General features: G+C 39.6%; 1 long non-coding RNA gene across 6 annotated transcripts in view; it reads right to left on the reverse strand.

The window, feature by feature from the left end:
* Window positions 1–20,630, reverse strand: part of LOC310880037 — a 157,508-nt gene that overhangs the window by 41,193 nt on the left and 95,685 nt on the right. For all 6 annotated transcript variants that reach the window (XR_014571346.1, XR_014571347.1, XR_014571348.1 and 3 more), the window contains 2 exons: window positions 12,037–12,133; window positions 5,786–5,977 (listed from right to left, as the gene is read on the reverse strand). This is a non-coding gene — a long non-coding RNA (uncharacterized lncRNA). The remainder of the gene's footprint in view (window positions 1–5,785; window positions 5,978–12,036; window positions 12,134–20,630) is intronic.

The raw sequence follows: 20,630 nt of genomic DNA on the forward strand, positions 1-20,630 counted from the left end.
TAAGCCATTTCAAAGGTTTTTCATTTAGATACAGGCAAGTGTTTCTGTACTTAATCAATGTTGTTTTGATTAGAATCTACTATATAGGACTTCTGTGTCCTCCCTGCAAGCAGATGGGGAAGCAAAGGTTTCTATAGCTTGTCTTGGTTGTGTAAAAAGCCAATTGCAGCCTTTGTGAAAGAGCCAGGGTGATTTTCAAGCCACCCCTTCTATTGGGATCCATCCTGGTACAACCAGACTCATATCACACATGATGCAGTGGAAGCCTTCTCTCTAGTGCTGAACCTGTTCATATGTTTCTCAAGATTATTTTTTTATTATTATTATTTTGTCCCCAAACACTTCTCTACCAATGTACTTTGGATGTATTATCAGATTTCATTGCTGTATATACTTCCTTTCTACAGACAGACTGACTAATCCTCACACCTTAGAGCACAAACTAGATAGGTGTAAGCAAAGCCCTTGAAGGCCAGCAGAAGGGAATCTCATTCTGCTAATGCTTGGTTATTCCTCTTTCGTTTATATTGTGGACCATGTGGCAAGAGATCCTCCACTTTCTCTTCTAATGCTTTGTCTTGTCCTAACCACCATGCAAAATATGCAGGGTCCTAAAATGGAATCAACAAAACACACTCATCCGGAAAGAACGGGTAACATTGCTCAGCAACATGTATGAAATGTGTGCATCTGTGTGGATGAAACTCCATCTGAATGGGATGAGCAAATGCTTTGTGTGTATGTACGCATTATGTACGTATATACAGCACTTGTACCATAACTGGTACTTTTTAATTATCTTAGCTGTTTTGCATCTAGGAAAATCAGTTTTGCCCTCTTTGTTCAGGAGAAGGATATCTTAATTGCATTTATAGCGTTTATAAAAACCTTTCATACCTGTTTATATTTTATAACACCTGAGGTATGTAGTAAATTTCTAGAAATAAACTTCTTTTTCTTTCCAACCAAACAGGAGATCGGACTGCATTAGATTATATGAAATTTAAATGCATTAGTTGTTAGCCAAACTGAATTTTCATATAAATTAATATTGTTATTGTATTTTAATAAAGCAATAGCATTTATGGAATTATGTAGACATCAATCACTTGGGGGTGTCTTGGAACAATTATTGACTTCATGCATCATCTGCTTCTTCACTTCAAAATTTGTTGCACTTTTCATAAATATCATATAGCAGCGAGCCATAAAACACAGTTTAAATGCCTCCTAGCCCATCATAGAGACTGTTGTTAGAAAAAGCCCCCTGAGCTGATGACATCCTAATATGTGACTATGTAATTAAAATTTTGACATATGCAAAGAGTTGTAAAATAGATAAAAGAGTATGTATTGTAAATAGAAGTTTAAAGGCGCTGAGCAGATGGTTCGTTTGTGAAAGAGGTATGGGAACCGCCAAGAAATGACAAACAGATGGCTTAGGTGTGAAGGACAGACAGGGAAATTTGGAAGAGTTGAGGACATAATGGACAACTATCTGGCATTTTGTACACACCAAGTGAATCATGGGCCTTGAATAGAAGGTTAAACATTTTACATTTTTGTATTTGAATTTATATAAATGTGTCAGTGGAAAATGTCCAGCAATAAAGCCTGATAATAATAATAAAGACAAGTCATGCTTCACAGACTTTGGGGAGGATGAAAATTCTGTTCAAATTGCAGATATAACTTGAGTGATAACACAGGTACTTTTATCCCAAGTCATGTGTGTGCACTGCGTGGTCTCAATTCAAATAGAAAATTTTCAGAAGTGTAGCAAAACCATATTGCCAATATTTATTCAGGTGCCTGAAAACAATTTTAGTAATGTCCTAATAAATTAACAAATGTTTGCCAGCTGCTGCTCCTTGCTTTTCTACTATCTGTTGTGATAGCAGGCTGTTCGATGAATTCAGTTCAAGTTTCGGTGATTATATATCAAAATCATGACTGAAATGCAATAATTTTGAGGCAGAAAGATCAGATAGAATAATGTTTATTTTCTGAAGTAATGGGAAGCTTTAACTACGACCAGATTACAATTATAACATTACTAAATCTATCCTTGAATCTAATTTTCTGTTGTTTTGACTTTCCCATATTTGTCAGACTCCAGGCAGGCTTGAAAAATACATCACCAGCTAGAAAGTAATGAAATTTGTGCATACAAATGGACAAAAAAGTCACTTTTAGTGATCAGAATCGAACTTCCTGAGACTTGTAAAAATGTAGGGATTTTGAGAGTGGTCTTTGATCAGATTCTGCATGAAAACATGATCAATGTAGTAAAGGGGGGATATTTATGAACCTTTTTGCAGAAGTCAGTTAGTTTTGTCAGTTGCTTTTACAGGTCTGACAGGAAAAACGTGTCAGTCTATCCAGTCCAAACTACTAAAAAGTCTTCCAAAACAGCATTTAATAGAATTATTTTTGCTTAATTTTATAAGTTATTTATTCAATATTTATTCTTCTGTCCTTAAACAAAAGACTATTTACCTTTGACATAGCATTTTTAATTAGGAAAACTGAATTTCTGAAAAACAATTGTTACCTGGGAAATTGTGAAATATTTTTCCTTGCAGCTTTTTAACTTGAAAAACAACAACAACAACGAAACCCAAACATTACAACAACAACAAAACAGGCACTTTTGTGATGTGTGGTGTCTTTCATAACAGTATTAGTAGCTACATGCAGTGTAGATACTATGGTAATAGAGAGGAACACTGGAGTACTAGTAAAAAATAGTCTTTGCTACCTACTGCTGCATTATATAAACACTTTGGATTATTTATTGCTACTATTTGAAAGACTAGCAGCATACAGTTCCTCTAAGAATCAAACCAGAGCGAGGCTGCAGTGTTCTGTAGTAAACATTATTGAAAACAACAAGTGCTTACATTTGTCTTTGAAGAGTTCCCATAAATCGGTTAAAGTCAATTCTAGTTTTTCTGCCTTACGAAGGCCCAGGAGTTGCCCTGAGTCTTACCCACACAGCAATCTACCTTGCAAGGTACTTGCACCTTTTGGATTCTATTTTTTTGAACTTTATCTGCATTTGTTTTGCTTACTGGATGATCGCTAATCCATGACATACTTCTTTTCCTCAGCAATCTTGTTCTTTTGTGCATATTTCTCTGCTTAGTTAATTTTGTCTCTGCACTCCTCAGGCATGCCAAACAGCAGCTAGCATCCTCCCAGCTGTCACCCCTTGTCATGGTGACAATCCCTTCTCCTGCCAGCTTCCCCCTGATTTTCCTACTCAAAACATCTCTATTGCTCAGCTCTCCATTTCTACAGTACTAGAGCTTGCTATCATGCAGCATAATTCTCATCATCGATCCATCCTTTTTTTCTTAGGATGTTGGTAAATTTATCTTCCATTTGTCTGGAGAGGAGCTGTGTATTTGGACTATATGTTATTCACTGAAGGATGAACTTATTTGACCTCCTCTTTTTTTTATTTTTTTTGGCTAAGAGAGACTGTTACCTGTGATGTGTTATATCTCACTCCTCTATTCTAGGCTATCCTGCATCTCCTCCTTGATTTCCTTTATCTGCTAGGTATCACACCATACCAGCTGTCCAAAGGAGATGAATTTTAGTAGGACTGTTTGCACTATGACAGTTAAGATTTTGTCAGGATAGTATTAAAAATGACATCCTTCAAAAGTTTCTAGCAGCCATAAATATTTGCTCTACAAATCTGTGGATTTTGTTAAGGTATTATGTTTACCTTTATAAATCTATATGATTTATATAAACACTTATCAATTATGTAGTTATAAAATGTAGTGATATATTAAAAATGCATGGTAGAAACAAACTACAAAATAAATAGGCATGTAACTATAGATTATTATTATTTCAGTAGGGGAATTTATCTTATGCAAAAATGTTACTTGCATGATAGAATCCTTTTTTTTTTTTGGTGTATCTAAATATAAAAACTGTCATAAAATAAATATAAAAATTATGATATATTTAGATATAATGTGTCTTCAAAATTAAAACAAAAGCTCACCTCTGCCTAATTCTTTAATCTAGACGAAAGTTCTAGGTGGTGTCTAAAGGTGTTTCTGAACTTCCAAGAATACCTTAAAACAATTCATATAGCCAAGCAGACTTTCTGTGTTAGGAACAGAGAAGGCAAAGGCATTCCTCAACAGAAATATAAGATTGCTGATGCCACATCTTAAGACTAAGAATTAAAGCAAATAATTAAAGCAAACCCAATCAGAGGGCAATCCAGTAACCGAAAAGCCATTGAAAAGTAATTGAGCTTCTGTTTCCCTTCCAGCCTGTGCACTTGTGAGGGTATCAATGCTTTAACCGTTCATTCAGTGTCTTTTCTTGGACCAAAAGGACTAAATGTTGAGGGTTGTTATAGGGAAGTAAGTGTCACAGAGCTCCTTCTTATTACCTTGTAAGTTGTCCAAATGATGCACTGCAGGAGAGCAGCTGCAGGACACCCGAGCTACAGGGAACGGCTGACAGCCGGCGGCACGCTCTGCCACACCGGGCACGTCCCTGCCAGGTACAACGAGGGCTACCAGAGCAAGACACATCCGAGGAGAGAAAAAATGAACCTTCTTAAGGATGTCTGACAGTCATAATCTTTCCTCTTCCTTTCTACCAGGGCTGTGACAAAATCATAGTAAATTTTGTTCTGTTCTCCTCTAGGATAAAAATCTTAAGCTCATTCCATTGAGGAAGGCTGCAACCTCATTTACACTGAAGTCAATGATTTCTTCAGATGACTTCAGATTTATAGTGCCCTGAGTGAGAGAAAAATTTGACCCATAATTTTTTTAAAAATAGTTATGGTTTTTTCCACAGTCTTCCTTCTGAAGACTCACTTTATTCAGCCATCAATATTCACACTTTAAAGGCTTATTTCCATCAAGTTCCATCAATGACCTTTAGAAATTGGTCCCTTCAAATAAGAAAAAAGACCTCAATTACAACAACATCTGCCTCCATCTAGCACTTTATTTGCCTTAGAGAAGGGGTGGAATGATGATTAAGTTAATGGATAGGTCATTTTCATTTTTCACATTTACCATGTAAGTGGCTCCATGAATCACCGTTTATCTGTGGCCCAGTCATGGAAGGCAGTGGAAAACATCCACTGGCTTCCACAGACTCATTTCCTGTACACTTCGGAGAGGGGAAGTGGAGTACTGGTATTAATCAAACTTTACAACCCATAGGATAATATATTTGTCTTTTCTTCAGGCTAGAAAACAAACACTACTGCCCTCAGGCTCCCATTTCTCTAAAATCTCCCTTGGCTACCTCAGCTTTTCTACTGGCACTCCGTTAGGCAACATCACAACTTTACGTGACCACTTGCAAGCTGTAAGGTGATGATTTTGCTCTTTTAGATAGGATAACACAGAGTGAAATTACAACAAAGAGAAGAATTTCTCTACCAACTTTTTCTTTTTTACTAGGTTGATGCAAATATATAACCATAAAGACACAGTCAGTGATGGCATGAGACATGAGTGTCCCAGTGTACAAAACATTTTGCAGTCCTTCTTGAAGGGTTACATAGTCATCTTGTGCGTGTGGACTGCTGGCCACAGAAGTAAAATCCTAAGCAGGGAGCACGTGTAAAATATAGGATGTGTATAACATAAGAGAGGATACCTGTAAGACATAGAAAAAGCTAAAAAAAATAACTACTTGGGATTTGGGGAGGAGCTTAGCTTCAGTAGGAGAGAAAGCCATAAGGCTGGAGTGTGAGCCCCAGCTAGTTAACACTGCAGTGACTTACCCCTTCCTGGGTCTTCTTAAATGAGAGCGTGCAGACCAACTGACTCGCTTATCGGTCCAGTTTCATCCGTGTCTCTGCAGAGTTGCAAGGACTTTTCTTACAGGGTTTGATTCCCTGACCTTGCTCAGCCTTGCTCTCCTCTTCTTGGACAGATGATGAAGTGCATTCACTGACACGATGGTGTGAAATTCCCTGGGTGCACACACAGTTACATATGAATATATGTTTATATATATGTATATATTTATATATATATACTTTTTATATATATATATTTATATATACATAGAATGAAATTGAAAATATAGATTAAAACAAACCCAGTAAATTACAAGAGTGAACAGAAGCTTTTAGAAAATTAAGGTTAAAGATGTTTTCAGTGAAAAAGAAAATAGGCCCCTACTAGCGTGTCAAAAGGAAAATTAAAGAGCAGTGTGTAAGTTACCATTGTTACTCCTTTTTTGATACACCACGTATTAAAAAAAAAGGGAGGAAGCAGAACAAATCGTTGTAGTGTTGGAGCTGACACTGAAGCTTTCAAAGACTGAGAATGCACTGCAACAAATTGAACCAAGTGGGAAGCAAATATGCACAAAGCACAGCTTTCTTCAGAGGCAAAATATATTACAGTGAGAGCCTGTTTAACCATCCCATTTATTGACAAAGTTATAAAGATCAAGATAATTAGACTGAGCAAGTAGTCAAGATTTACAAGAAAAGAAACAATAATGTGAAAAAAATATAGAAATACAAGTTTTTTTCATTTGAACTGACAAATTACATTTATTATTCAAACACTATAACCATCAACTGGTTCAACACCAGAAGGAGCCTTGAAAGATGAGACATAAAATGGACTTAAATACAAGGCTGGAGAGAACAATATGATCAGCATAAGGGCAATAAAAGCCAGCCCAGAAAGTTGTATTCTGTAAAAGTTAGGGGCCTACAGAGAAGAGACAAACAGGGCTGAATGTCACGACTGCGGTGTAAGCAGTGCCTGGACTACAAAGAATGCAACAGGAGCATTTTACTAATAGAAAGTGTCAAAAGGAAGAGGCTGCACATAGTACGTGCATTCGGTTAGCAGCACAAAATCACTTGTGTCACAAAGCAAAGGGAGACAGACATAAAATGAAGTGCCTCCCTGATGAGCATGCTGCTGGCACCATGAGACTGACAGTGGTAACATCCGCAAACAAAGAAATACAGAAGCTGCATAATTTAGCTGCATATAAATGCATGCTCAGAAAAACGTCCTTTCAGTTGGACTCAGAATTAGAATTCAGAGTGCAGACACATGCGTACACGCACATATATGTATACATATGCATTTTTTTCTAATGGCAGAAGTCTGCTCTCCGTCCTCTGATCAAATGGAATGCCAAAATAATTAAGCACTATGTAGGAATATATCAGCTGGAAAAAGCAACACATCTGGAGATGTGAAAACATAAACAATCCTAAGCAAAATTTCATTTCCACAGAGAATCTTTCTGTTTAAGCTGCTTTCCCTATCCTTCAAGGATATGGCATCTATTCGCCTGAAGATAATGTATATCAATTTTAAGCCACATTTATGAACTTCATTCAAAAGCTAGGATGCCTCTGAGTTATTAAGCCATTAAAGGCTTCCATCACTTTTCATGTCAAGGTTAATAATCAAATGATTAAACAGATTAAAGTTAGAAGTCCAGCAGTAAAAATGTAATATTTTCACCCATTTTATTAAATTCAAGAACAGTCCTAAATGGGTTTTGATGTCACAAACTGTGTTGAATTGTTGAATTGTTTGTAATTAAAAGACAGCTGCTGGAAAAAGAACTTAAAATATTTTTCATAATGCTCTCAAAAAGAAGTTGTTTGATTCTTCTTTCCAGTAGGGAAATATATCCCGCATTTCATTTCAATACATTAACAAACCTCCATCACTTTAATTTACCTGAGTTTCTTCAGATTAGGAGTCTGAATGTGCTTCCAACATCAGAAGTGCCTAATCAAGAACAATGATGCATTTGCACTGGAAGATTAACAGCTGCTTTGGTCCTGACGAACTCTGAAGTGGGCTACTACAAAGTTTTTCAACAAAACACACTATACACGCAATTACTTTTTGACTTACGGGTGTGTCAGCCCACAGGGAGAGAGCTGAATAATCTTTGTAAAGGACCATGGCTTGGGGCAGTATTTACTTCAGCGTTGGACACCGCCTGCAGTGAAGTGCTGGGTGGGGTGGGCTGCTTCATGCACTAGGCAAGAAGTGTCCAGGATGGAGCACCCCAGCAGTGTGGGAAGGTGAGGGCAGTGCCATTTGACTTCATTTGACTTCTGTCAAGCTGGAACTTCAGCAAGAAGTTTTGTTTTTTTTTCTCAGATACTCATTGCCTCAAGTACACCTAAAAGCTATGGCTTACTAAATCTTTTATTTATTTATTTTTAATAGACAGTGGAAAGTTGAAATTTACTGTAGAAATATTTGCTATAGAAACATTTTCCTGGAGGAGAAATGTGTGGAAATTCCTTCAAGAAACCTTGCTGACAACTTCACTGAATCCTATTGCTGTTTCTATTTTGGGACAGATCGTGAAGGATTTATCTGGTTTGTGAAAAGCTGTAAGATGGTTCTATACGTTGTATGATGATACAATGAATTTAGCATTTGTGTTACCTTTCAGACTCCTGCACTACAGCAATCTTTCAGTTTTATGACCACATGCTGTGTATGAAACACCACAGGACCATACTGCATGCTTCTCACACCGTTAGATGCCTTAAGTACACTCTGTGTTGGTCCTGTTCAAAGTTAAGCATTGCTGTGGCACCCAGATGTTGAGTTCTACTGTGATACAAAATCCACAAACATATAGAAAGCACTAGGATGTGGAGCCAAGTGGCTGAAAGAATACCACTGTTTGAGACAGTGGTTTTCTTGTTTAGGTCATAGGAGTAAATCATAAGAAAACTATTTATCTGAAACTTATGTAGCTGAACAACAAAAAAAGAGCACAATTATTCAAGCAGTTGTGTATCCAATCATCTGAGTTGCGTTTAAAGAAATCCAAATGGAAAATAACTTGTCCTGAGATGAAATCTAGGCTTTGGTACACACCAGAATAAAATGGTAATTACTGTAACTGGTATCTCTAATTTGCCATAGCAAAAAATGCTCATTTGTTAATAAACTGCACCCCTTGCAGTGCTCTTCTGTATAAGAAAAGTAATCTCCATTAATTAAGGTTCAGAATACAAGAAACAGGAAAGATAAAGCCCTTTCTCAAAACCTAACTTTTAACTTCAATTTGAAGTGGAAAATGTGCATGTAGACATGGCAGCATTTGCGTGAAAATTTGCTAGAAATATCCTACTCAAATTAACTTCTCGTTCTATTAGCTCGCTATTGTTGAAGACAGCAATATAATGTTGTAAAAGTCACTCCCTCAACGTATACTGTTTCCTTATAGTAAAATGCCATGATTTATTATTTTTATTTCCAGTCGCCTGGCTTTCTCTCTGGAGGAATAGCTGATTAGTCTCACTTCAGGCAGTTTCAACCGGAAAGAGAGAAACAGCTAAAACAAGCTAGGAAAAAAAACACTACAGGAGCTATTTTGCTCTCTCTATAATTTGAAAGAGCTCTTCAGCCACTGTGCTGTTAAATTCCACCGGGTTCTGCTGGAAGAAAATGAATGCTGCAGGCGAGGTGCTGAGGAATTAACTTGTTTTTTTTTTCAGCTGCGTCTCTCTCCTTTTTGGAAAATATTTTTAGATTAAATCCTTGCTATAGCCTAAAATAAATCTCATACTTGGGATATATAAGAGCAAATCTTATTTACTCTGTGTGGTAATAAGTCTGTTTCTCAGGCTTCATAAGAAAACAGGAGCTCATTTATATGGTAAGATGAGAATTGAAGGTGATGCTATTGGAGCAAGTGGACACGGTGTCTTGTCATCATCTGACATGAAGATTACTACCTATCGTAGTAGTAGTAGCACAGCTTAGTAGGAGGAGATCTCAGAGCAAACTGGTCCTGAGGACCTGCTGACCATGCTGCAGAGGTTTCCATCACTCTGAATGCACTGCATTGCCGTCACCCATGCACTCCAGGTGTGGTTGGAGCACTGAGGTGTGCTCCTGGTGAACATCTTCCTGAAGACACACAGTTCAGGTACTTTGAGTTGGCAACCAAAATGCAGCAAGGGGAGACACGCAGGAGGTGTGTGTCAAAAGTGTACTCCTGCCTGGGCTGAACAAATCCACTAATGCATATGCAGTCCTTTTGTTTAAGAGAACAGGATAACACTGTGGTGAATAATTGAATCGTTGCTCTGGTGTGATGGGGGTACTGTAGCAATGGAAACAAAACCAGGTCTGCTGAACAGTTCTTCACTTCCAAGTGAAATAGGTTTTATCTTTCGTACGACCTGAAAATAACTGAAACCTGCACAGAAAACTTTTCATTAGCTTTCCAAGGTCCCCTAATGAGATGGATGGAGAATCAGCCACCTCTTCATGTGACAGGCCTGGAGCAGGTGGCACAGCCTGCAGGCCCCCCAGAAATGGCTGGGGGTGGAGGTAACACCTCCCCAACCTGCGTCTGCAGGAGCCTTCAACTGGCAGCCACAGAGAGGAGTTAGAGATCCACAACCTGTAGTAGTGTCCCAGCACCTACAACATGCACTGGCAAAACCTTGCTCTTGTGTGAGGCTATGGAAGAGGAAATGACCTAAGTTACTTCAATTTCTTCAACAAAGAACACTCAAAGAAACAAATGATAGCTAGCTGGAACAAAACAAATCCTTCCCAAAAACCTCAAAATAAGGCAATTTTAAGGACAAAATCTCCACATTATCTATTATGATTCACCATAATTATATTTATTATTGGCTTATTTTAGTCATCTCTAGACGTATTAGAATAATGTTTTTTCTTTCAAATTCAACAGGACACAGAGGTTTGGATCACATATATTTATGAAAGGAATTATATGATGTGATGTGCTAGTGGGAGACAGGATATGCCAACCCAGGAGATCTTTTCCCACTTCTGCTTCTCTTTCAGTGTTCCTTTGTTTCTAATTAGGAGGCTGGTATAATACAAGCAGTACTCATAATATGCAATATATTTTTTCCAGATTACTTTAATAGTACCAAAAAGATAACCAGTGAATAATCATAATAAAATATATGCAAAGGGGATCACAAATCTCACTGATGCAGAACAGGAAGAATTTGTTTTCAAAGTGTTGCTAATGACTTTCTGCCTGCCCCTTTGAAAATTGCTTTGAGCTTAGTACTATCCCTTTGAAATCCAATTCATAAATTCACAAGCAGCATGAAATTCCGGTAGGAAATAAAACACTTTTATTCAAATGTATTATAGCATGTTGATGTTGTTTCTTAGAGCATAAACTGCAGTAAACACTGCGCTGAAATACAAACAAGGAGTGACCTTACTATATGATTTTGAAAAGTTTCTGGGTTAAAAACCATAAGTTCAGCAGACTCACATCCAGATTAATGCAAATGGATCCAGATGATATTCTGTGGCTAATGCAATCACACACAAAGTGTTGCTCCTGTGAGGAGCATATACCCTCCTCACGCCGAGGAATCAATACTGAGCTGCTGCTTTGGGGAGCTGCAGGGACAAGTGTGATGCTTCCCAATTCACTGCCAAAAAAAGCAATATGCAGAGAGCAGGTGCTGCAGACTGGTGCTTTGGCAGCAGTGCCGTGTCATTCAGCAGCTGCTGATAAGTGATAATTTTTCATGGGAGCTATCTCAGAAGCATTTCTCCAAGTGGCTGGTTCTCATGACTGCCTCTGCTCTCATTTTACTCTGAGTGCTCCTGTTAAGCACTCTCTACAGATCTGCTCTACCTGGAGTGTGATAGAAAGTTGCTGAAATTCTAAATATTGCCACTAAATACATATTGGTTTCTACCTGGGCTCTGGAAATAACTGGTAGTCTCCTTGTATCATAGTCTCTATAGCTCTGCTAAATATTTTGTTCCTCTGCACAGATGGAAGGCGTAGCTTTTGATGCTACCCAGTGTTGTCTGTGTGTATTTGGCTGCCTCATGTCAAGAGCTGCTCAATTGCCTCTTCCTTTTCTTTTTAAGGGAAACCAACCAATATTCCTAAAGAATCACAGGAGCAAGTGATAGAGATATCCAAGACACAGGAGAAAAAACAAAACAAAACAAAACAAAAAAACAAAACAAAAAAGGGAGATCAGAATTTCCTTAGTACCTGGTGGATGTGGCAGGTCCTGAGGGTGTCCAGGGTCTGGGAGCTTCTGTCCTGCATCACAAGAGGTGTGTGATCTCCTGGGGACTCTGCCAAGCACCTGTGTGAAACCAATGGCCATGGAGTGAAATGGTGTCTCTTCACAAAAAAAATAAAATAAAATATAAAAAAAAAAATCTTGATTGTCTTGGTTGCAAATCAGAGCAAATACCTTTGGGGAAAAAAAAAAAAGCAAGAAAGAAAAAAGAAAAAAAAAAAGAAAATATTAGAATATTAATGAACTGCAACTCCTATAGGTCTTGGGGAACAGAAAGTTGTCAAGCTCAGTCCCATTCGTGAGAGAAGTTAAAGATCAGTCACCTGGAACAGCACTGCCAGGGAATCTCCGGAGCAGCAGATGTGGCTTTCATGGGAAACCTGTCTCTTACCTTCTGTAATTCTAACAAAATATTAGACAGCAAATGAAAGTGACCTCCACTGAATGCCAGACAAACTTTCTCATTAATCGAGGAATTTACCACTACCTTTCTCTCTTTTAATTATTATTTTACATTTTTGAATAACGCCTACAAAAGAAGAAAGGGCAATTTCATAGACTAAGACTAAAATATGGAAAAGATAGAAAGGTGGAAATATCAAGAATTGGCTGATTTTGGATCAATGTTCAAAAATCTATGTTTTTCCATAAATGCTCTCTTGAAATCTCTCTAGCTTTATGATGTACCTCTATTATCTGTGTGCTGATTTACAAGAAAGGTTGTTAATGCTTCCAATGTTTCTAAACAAGCATTTTCATAGGAGAAAAAAAGTCATGCCTCTCACCATTTAAGGATCTACTTTTTATAGACTAAACGTGCGATTTCCACTTGTGTCAGGCAGTGAATCCATCTCCTGGGTCAGGCCTTGAGCTCTGCAGTGACTCGGATGGACTTTCCTTTCAGTCCCTGCTCTGCTACCTGAGGCCAGCAGGCCTTGGCCAGCCCCTGCGCCTCTCTTCCCTCTGGGATAACATGCAGCCAAGCAGCCTCTTTAAAACGTTATTTATTTTAACACAACATTGTAGAGAAAATCTGAAAATTGCAGAGCTGTCTCCCTTCAGACACCACTCTCAGGATGTGGGAAAGGCCAGCTTCTCCAGGCTCTCCCAGCCCCAGCCCTGGAAATCTTAACCCTTTCTTTTTGAGCTCCAAGACCCCAGACATGATTGTTACTTCTGAAGAGACAAAAGAAGCACAATCTTCTACAACAAGCTACAAGAGCCCTTGCCTTGTCTAGGACAAACCTAGACATTCCTATTCCAGCTTGATGGCAGGAGATCAATTTTTGTATTTTTCACTTTACTTTTTATTGAATCTCTAGAAATTCAGTGATCGTGATGAACAACACTGCTGCATTTGACTAATGGCCTCTCTTAATAACTATGCTGTACTTCAGTATTCTTGCACTGTAGCCCCTGAAGAGTTCAGTGCATTATTAAATATCAATTCCAGTTCTGCCATTTCAGGCTCCTTAATGCCGCTGAAGCTATCTTCATATTTGAAAACCATGTACAAGCACATGAATATCTTTTTGCTTAAAATCAGGCATCTAAATTCACCTTAAACACCCAAATAAAGCCAGACATATTCTCAGAAATGCTGAAAATCTGCATCATTCACAGCCATCAGTGAGACTGGATGATGCTCAGAACCTTTGGAAATATAGAAATCTGTTTTATAGCAAAATATACAGTTTTACTAGCTAAATGTCAGGTACCCACACTTGAGTATCTTCTTCAGAGAACTCTGCATTTTGCATCCAGAAATGTTTTCATTTCCTGGAATAGCTGTGTTTATTACTTTAATAAACTGAATTAGGAAATATGGTTATTGGTTTCCTAACTAGGCTAAATTAAGTTTCATTAAAAAATAAAATCTAGGATTCCAGTTTATTCTTGACATAAAGGCACTTAAAATGTAAAAACAACCATATTCCTTTTCCTTTTTTATTTTAAAATGTGTAGATAAAGAAATCCTTCCTGCATTAAAGGTAGAGCTATTCTCAATGTTTCAAATGGAAGACAATACCATAAATACAACTTTTAATTAAAATATCAAGTATGTAATGTTTCTATACTTATTATGTGTATGATTCTTCTGCTTGCTGTAGATCACAGAATAAAAACTCTTAAGAAGTCTATATTAAGCTATCAGGGTGATGCTCCAAAGCTGTTACCTCTCCTCCAGGAATGGAAGTATTTTGTGGAGCTGCTGTGGGCTGCAGAAGGTCCTTTCTGGAAGCAGGGGATGAACGTGGACGTGGGCTGTAGCATCCCAGCAAAGTAAAACCAACCAAGAAATTATGTATTGTTCCCGGGTGAAATTAACTTGTCTCACACGCAACCTATTTAACGGCCATGCCAGAGGTATGTCTCAGTTATGAAAGGAAACACCAGGTAGTAACGTTTTTTGTGCTTATTACTTTCAGATCTGACACTGAGACAGCTAGGTCATGACTTTTCCAAAGCAGTTATCAAGGTGGTTGTGCATCCAGAGCTAATGCTTCTGTGGCTCCTGCTGAGGCATTGTGGCACCCCGCTCTCCCGCGGGTCTCTAATGGGCATCGGCTGACACCTTCCTGAAAGCTCCGCTGCAGCGTGATTTACTGTGCAGGGAGTAAATGCAAACAGGTACTACATTAACGCTGCCTGCTTCAAACCAGTTTGCCTGGGCGTGAAAGGGGGCCAAAACCACAGCGGTGAGAAAAATCTGCCTGCCCCAGCTGGTTTTGTTCCGAGCACTCGACATTACTGTAAGGCTCCCCATGCCCACGGCCTCCTGGAGTAATGTTAAGGGGATCCCATATCCCTGGAGACATTTGGAAATCCCACCCGGGAGCATGCTGATGTCCAGCTAGACCCGAGCCTGTGGTGTGGGTGACCCACTCATCTCTGCTCCTGCACATATCAGGCCTGGCAAAAGCTGGAGGAATGGGTGAGGAACCACATCCTCAGAGGGATCAAATGGCCTGGCACCAGTCCCCCGGCACATCACACCTCACCAGGATGGTCTGGCCTTCCTAGCAGGACTTCAGCAGAGCAGTAAGGCTGTTTCTGTCACGTCCCTGGCAGACCAATTCCATTTATTAATGGAGAATCGCTGAAGCATGACCTAATTCTTTTATCTACACTTTTGTCCCACAAATTGGTGTTTAATTGTCTGAATAAAGAAAATGGTGGGTGGACACTGTAGCAAAGATAAACGCATTGATTCTTATCACTGAAACAGTTAAAAGCCCTGTTTATTTCCTCAGAGGAGCCTGTTCTGTATATTTATAAAAGCCACAGAGCTGCTTTGGACTGTGGGTGGGCTATTGTGGACTAATTTCCACTTGCAAGATTTACAAATGATAGATTATCTCCAACAAAAATGATCGTGGAGCTAAGCTGAAAAGGTTCGCTAAAATAAAAAAGGTTCAGCTACCTCTAAATATAACGGCAGATTCAGCACATGTACGTCATGTGCCGTGAAAATTACTGCATGTGTGTCAGAAGGAAGTTCTGCAAACTTTTTTTCCAGGTTCATAATTGAATCACTGCGCTTTCCACTCACTGAATTTAGATGTTGTAGAGCTGTAGTATGGAGAGAACACATTAAATTCAGTTTCTGTGACAGTAATTAATAACAGAAGAAATACTAAACAAAAAACAAAAACAAAACAAAACAAAAGCTTTATGAGAGGCTTAATAAGTAGCTAAGTGACCAAAACCACTCCAAGTAGTCACCACTGGGAAGACAAACTGTACCAAATCCCTGTCTGCAAATGTTGAAGGCTTAATGAGATAATTGTTTATTTCCTTGTCTTCTCTATGACTTTTTTATTCTAAACTCTATTAAACTGTACAGGCAGCACAGTTTAAGACAAAACTCCTTGCAAGCCAGGCAAGTCATTCCACTGAAATCAGTGAGAAGGTTTCTGGCATAATGAATTTTCAGGCATTAGGATATACAAATTGTCTTTTATTTTATAACAAATCTTATGACCTTTCCCCATCCAGCCCAAAGCACACTCTTTCCTTTGATAGTGTATCAATAGTTAAAAAGGTAATTAATACATCTGAAGCTATTAATCTGTCAGAAGAACGTAGGTTCAGAAATCACAGTGTCTTAACGAGCAAGAGTATGTGCCAATTCTCCTGAGTCTTTGAGCCTCTCATGGAGAAGTAGCACTTCCATAGGCACCAGCTCGATCCACATTCACAGGTAACGTATGGCATAAACAGAACAGTTAATCCCAAGGAAATAAGAACTTACTGAAGAACAAAAGGCCTTTTTCTGTTTGCTCCACGTCGAACCATTATACGTTCATCCTGCACCTGGGTGAGGGTCGTGTTGCCTCTTCCTGCGCGGAGGGGAGGACCAACCTGAGCACTGTTTCTTGCCCAGCATTAGAGGAAGGCATTTTTGCCTGTTGGCTGTTGCTGCCACTGCTGCTGTGCCTTTTCAGGCTTCATTCTTGAAAGGATAATAACTGAAGTGATGAATATTGCTGAGAGAAGCTGCAGTGAATGACTGAAAAATTACAGTCTCAGGTTCTGGTTCCATATCTGCTCTCCACAGAAGTAACACAAGAAGAGAACAGGATGTTTGACACCACCAGGCAAGAAGAGTGAAGTATGCATAAAACTAAAATAAACCAAAATTGCATGATTGTCTGGAGCCTCAAGTCATTATTCATCTTGATGAAGAAAATAATCCAACAGAACACACAATATTGTCCATGTTGCTCTCTTCTTAATCTGTTAGGAACAATTCAAACTATAGTCTCTTCATATAAACTCTGGCCAACTCTGGATTATCACATACGAATGTAAGTTGTATCCTCACCTCATTTCTTCCAGAATCCTGCTGAAATCCATGGGAATTTGGCATAAGAAAATAATACAACATATCACACTGTAATCATCATGTTGCAGTGTGCCAGGCTAACATTGCAATAAATGGCTGAGTGGAAGGAGACAGAAGTCTAAACTGATACCACTACACAATGCTTAGCACTACAAAGCAGTTTTACTAACTCTGCAATGGTAATTGATTAAGGAGAGCATGTTAAAAAACATGTAAATAGATGCATTAGCTAATTACGAAAATCACTTTCTTCTCTAGTTGCATGAAGAGCACAGGAATGATTTCCCAGCTCATTAAGTTAGTAAATGAAAGAATAAAAAATCAAGCTGCGTGTGGCAGAAACCAGTTAGTAGAGACAGACCTGTGCTGCAGAAGTACAGATTTCCCTGCCAGCATAAAGGTATGGCCAAAGCTCAAAGGGACACAAAACTGGAGGGTTTTTTGCATGCAGAATGTAAGCAGACACGTACACGAACAGAATATATATTTTTTCTCATATGTATCTCCAGCCTTTCAGGCATTGGGTCTTCATCGAGCTTGATGCTTCATGCCTTAATTTTCAAAAGGACAGAGACAGTCAGACAGAAAGGGGGGCCCACCCTGCCCACCCCGTGCCAGGCTGTTGGGCTCTGCAGGGGTGATGGCAAAGCCCAGCTGGAGCTGGAAGGGGAACGTGGAAGGGGCCGTGCAGGTGGGGGAGCTCTTCCCCCAGCGGAGATGGAGATGCGTGCAGCAGCCTGGAAGTGTAATAGATGAGCAAATGCATCCTGGTGTTATTGGGCCATGAAGCCAACATCCCAGTAATGAATTGAGAGATAACCGAGTGAGGAGAGGTCATGAAAATGAGAACAAGTAGCTTATGTTTGCCGTGACACAAAGAGGAGCTAATAGGAGAGCACTGGCAGGGGGATGAAGTGCTCAGATTAGAGAACTAAATATTCATTACTGAAATATTCTGAATGTATACGAGTGGAACAAGATGGGATTTGTCAAGGCCAGAAAAGAGCACAGTGTTTCCTTTCTCTCCTCCATCCCAGGCTGAAGTCCTTCTGAAAATCTGAAGCAGTTCCTTGGGTTTGTCCCACTGAACCAGAACTTACTGCATTGATCAGGGGTTTTTGGGTTTACACAGGAACCCTGCGGTAGGGCACATACAGAGCTAGGGTAAATGGCCACTGTTACACTAAATGCTTTGATTACAGCTAATTTGTGAGATACAGCATACAAACAGAAGACTAATTAAGTGGGCCAAGATAAGCAAAGTCAAGATACCAGGTGTTAGAAAGCAAACTGAGAAAGGATTGCCAGGTTTTGTATTTTCCACAACTTAGAGAAGAAAACTGCTGCTGATTTGATATGTTTCACAGAACTTGCTGTGAACAGCATGGCACAGAGCTTCAGGTAAACATGCTGTAATGAGAATATGTAGAACGTAAAAATAATTAGTCAAGGTTTATGGACCCTACCAGCTAAAGACAGGACACTGTGAAATTATCAAAGACTCTGTACAGGTGTATAATAATATGAAAGCGTTGTATGGCAGATTCAGAGAGCAGATCTGCAGGCTTTCATAGCACAATTAATATAACTTTGTTCCCTGTTGGTGTTGAAATTAGTCATTGTAAGTACAGCAAAACACTAATAAAATACACGCTTACTTACACTGTATCATTCCACCTCTTTATTTGTCTTATAAGCTGCTTTCTCTATTTCTGGTCTTAACACATTTAAAAGAAAGACTTCTTGAAAGTCTTCTGTGAGAGTCAGATGTTGATTTCCCTTCAAACAAGTGGGCTCTGAATACTGAAAGCACAAAAGTAGCTTGAAAGTGTCCACTTTCATCTTTCTCTTCTCTCATCGTTAAAAATATTCTTTACATCACCAGTAATTTTCATCAGCCAACATCAAAGAATTCTGCACTCTGGGGAGGAAACTTGGACAGTGACCTGAAGAGCAACCAACACCACAAGCTGTTGGCAAGGCAGCTGTATTAAAATATGGGTAACACGGTGAATCAAGGAGTGCAAAATACACACCTGCAGAAAGCTTTAGAGCAAACAGTGATCCCGGGGGAAGGTGTAGACTAATTGCAATTAGTGCTACAAAAAGATATTACTGTTCTAATGTGTTAGCATGAGGTTGTGCACAAGAGAGTAATAACAGAAATGTCAAAGGAAGTGAGCAACCACGGAAGAGCTTGGGCAGAGGGATCCAAAGATGGGTGTCTGGGGAGGCAGGTCAGAAACTGCCTGTAGCAAGTTGAGTTCTCTAAGAATTAAAGGATAGGGGAAACGACGTGCAGATGGGGCAAGACACGAGCAGTGTTCTCAGAGGCAGATGCTCATACCTAAACATGGGACATTTCAAAATGAGACCATTTGATTTGCATATAATCAATGTCCAGGACCTGGACTCAACCGTGTACCCACAGCCCAGGATACCACTGCTCTGAGATGGTTGGAGACTGTGTTGGAATAGAAGAGACTGTTAGATTTCCTGCCTTAACCAGGGTTCTACCTGCAGTCCACAAATCACTTCCTAGTGCTGTTCATCAGCTGCACTGCCCACACCGTGACCTCCTTTTTACAGATGTGTAGGGCTTAGAAAGCCCTACGGGCTCCCCTCCATGAGCCTGCAAGGCAGGGCTCGTCTTGTTGCTTCTGCCCCTTCTGGCTCCAAGTTCATCACAGCAACGGGCAGACACCAGCCTGGAAGACAAATTCCCTAGCAAATTTACCTCAGTACCTGAAGGACTGAATTCATTTCTAGCTCACATCCATTACGATACAGAAACATAGCTGTCTCTTTTATGAGAGGCAGTTTTAGGTGGCAAAGTCAGCTGGGTTGCAACCGGTGTGCTGCAAACTGAAGCCAAATGAGCACCTGAAACATCCCCGAAAAGAACAAAGAACTGGGAGTTCACCTTCCCTGTCTTCCTCCTCCTGGAAAAAAATAAAAATAAATCCCAAATGCCTGAACTGGGCAACCTCCAGTGCCTGGGCCTCTGAAAGCAGAATGATCAATCTTTTCCCATCTGGTTGGTCTTGGACTAATTAACTGACATGGTTGAAAATGAGCATCGGCTAATTGGAGCACTCTGTTCTCCCTCTCCCTGGCAGGAATTTAATGGATTCCAGATGATCAGTGGTTCAAAACCCATCAACATTTTCCAAGTAATCCCACACCAACGCCACCAGTCCTGAGCCAGCTTCCCAGCAGCAGGCACATGTCCTCACCTGGGGCTATAAAGCCAAGCAGCATCATTGGAAAGGAAACTTGCCAAGCATCCTGAAACGGCAGGCAGATGTGTGTAGTCCCCGGTTTATATGATACCCTGAAAAACATGCCACCTGCAAAAAATAATTGGGCCAGCTGAACTACAGGCCTTCTGTGAAGCCAGAGGAAATCCTTCAAACTAGCCCACACAACCTAAAGAAGCAAAGGCCTCCTGCAGAGCTCCTCGCGAGAGACCTGGCCTCATGCAGAGCTAACAGACAGTTGTGTGAATGCCCTGAGCGTGCTGGATCTCTGAATCCAGGGTCAGCAGAGACAGGATTCCCCAGGATTTCCCCGAATTTAGGCATGAATATTGCAATGCCCACGTGAAAGTAACATACACAAAGATGTCCTTTAAAATGCGACCATGTAGAGTGATGAATGCTAAAACCAGTTGTTTTCTTTTATGCAACTCTGTCTACAACACTCGGTGGG

The sequence above is a fragment of the Anser anser genome (assembly GCF_964211835.1).
Source record: "Anser anser genome assembly, chromosome: 12".
Taxonomy (NCBI): Eukaryota; Metazoa; Chordata; class Aves; order Anseriformes; family Anatidae; genus Anser; species Anser anser.